The sequence below is a fragment of the Dipodomys merriami genome, unplaced genomic scaffold (genome assembly GCF_024711535.1).
Source record: "Dipodomys merriami isolate MVZ:Mamm:240054 unplaced genomic scaffold, mDipMer1.0.p SCAF_1146, whole genome shotgun sequence".
Lineage (NCBI taxonomy): Eukaryota > Metazoa > Chordata > Mammalia > Rodentia > Heteromyidae > Dipodomys > Dipodomys merriami.
The window spans coordinates 208,026-210,448 of record NW_027202434.1 but is presented as its reverse complement, the minus strand read 5'-3'; positions in this window follow the sequence as shown (position 1 = coordinate 210,448).

Genomic DNA, 2,423 nt, shown 5'->3' with positions numbered 1-2,423 from the left:
TTAGCTCTCCAGCTCAAGGCTAGCAGTCTGCAACTTTTAGTCCCAAAGCCACTCTGCTTGCAATTTCAGCACTCTGTTAGCTGATTAGAGGTGACAGTCTCACAGGGACCTTTTTTGCCTGGGCTTGCTTTGAACCTGTGTGCAGATCAATGAATTTATATATATATATATATATATATATATATATATATATATATATATATATATATATATATATATATAAAATATATATAATATATATTATATATACATATATATATATACATATATATGTATATATATATGTATATACATATATATGTTATTGTGAAAATACCGTACAGAGGAGTTACAATTACATGAGCAAGAAAATTAGTACATTTCTTATCAAGCATTGTTGCCTCCTTTGTTTCCCCTTCCCATCTCCTCCCCATCCCCCCCACCCCCCATGCCAAAGTTGTAAAGTTCATTTGTCGACATAACGATTTGTACATCTCATTGTTGCAATGGATCCACCTGTATCCCTATTTAAACTAAAAGACCACTTTACTCCAATTAAAAGCAACAAGGTTGTCAACATAGAAGTACTTTTAAGTATGCTCTTACCTGGAACTTATTAAGAGCCAGAGTTACAACTGACAAACTTGTAAAATCCTCTGTGCTTTTCTCTGGGCTTGCTGGAAACTGTTAAAAAAAACAAACAAACCTAAGAGCAAACTGGAATAGCAAAATTATTTTGGTAATCCTAATTTTTCCTTTGTGCACTTTGGGGCAAATGTTCAGAACAATTTTACTTTTAAACTTTATATCCAAAAATCAATTCCTACTTCTTTAAGCCTCTTATCGATCTCTTTTAATATTTTATACTTTAGTTTTCATTTGCATTTTGCAAAGATCCCTTGAAATCTTGAGGCCAAGTGTCACACATTGTCTCTTGGTTGCTTGTTTTTAATACAGATATACAATAAAACTTTTAAATACAAATGATACATTTTCCCTAATGCAAGAATTACAATCACCATCACTGTACCAAGAAGCTAGACTTAACACCTTTTTGACTTTTAAAAACATATCCTAATTGTAGAAGATTATTGAAAGCAATTCACATAATACAAATAAAATTTTAATCCTCTTTTTAACACCTCTTTAATCTTAATTTTAACACGTCCAAGGAGCAGTTTTAGGAATACTAATCATATCATCACAACAATAATTTTTATCATCATGTTTCCAGTGTCTAGCTACAGGAAAAGTGATAGAACAAAAATGGGCCACTTGACCCCTCCTATGGAATGGGTACACACCTAATCTGAATCTTTAGGGTTAGATGAACTGTGTTTTTGCCAGCTTGCCCTCTTTCACAATGCGTGGATTCCTCCCAGGGCCCATCTCATCATTTGTGGACTCCCCCCCCCCCCGAACCTGTCCCAACATGTATGACCAGCTGAACTGCATTTCTGCCTCACCCCTAAAGATAGGTCTTCTGTTGGCTTCTAAGTTTTTCCCCTTTATTTTCTCTTGGTTCTTGAATGAAATACACAGTTTTAAACAGACAGTACAGGTAACGTCTTTGACAGTGTTAAACTAACCTTTATATTTGTATTTCCAATATTTATCCCCAAATTTTAACCAAGGGAACTAAATCTCAAACAGCCAATACATTTTTGTTAAGCCAGATAACTTGATTACAGTGTAAATAGCTTTGTGCATTTTAAAATATTAGATTTCAAAATACCAGATTTTTAATTTTCAAGTTAAATAATCCTTAAAAGCATTTTAAGCTTTTTTTGAAGATTCTTCAAAATATTTGGTAATATCCAAACCTCATAACCTTTTGAATTTTAAACTTAAACGTACCCAATTGTTATGGTATGCTGACAGTTCTTATCTTGAACATGTTCACACGCATAAAAAACATACTCACACTGATCTTAAAATGTGCAAAAATTAACATCATTTGTACGTACAATTTCTAAAATCTTCAGATAACAAGTATTTAAGACAAGATTTTCCTTTTTTTAACACCTTTGTTGAGCTTCATTTTCCCAGGGCTTGAATGTTTCCTAAGGCATCTCACCAAATAATCTTTTGAATACCTTTAGTTGGAGGAAGGCTGGAGGGGGGGAGGTCACCTGAAACTAAACAGGACCAGCTGAATGTCTCTCAACCAGGCTCACAGCAGTTTACACCCTCCTCTCAGGCAGCCTCCATAGGGAGAAAATTCAGTCTGACGCTTGAAGGAGACCAAGCTAGTCCATCAAATTTCCATGCCTCACAGAGGGGGATAAAGCAGGTCTTATTAAGCCCAGCTGGAGGCTGGAACTTTTATTCTCCAAGAGATGTTCAAATAAATAACAAAAACACAAACACAAAAACCAAGGATCAACATTTAAAACTAGTTCCAATTCTAAAACAGGACAAGAGAAGAACCAACGGCTGAGTTG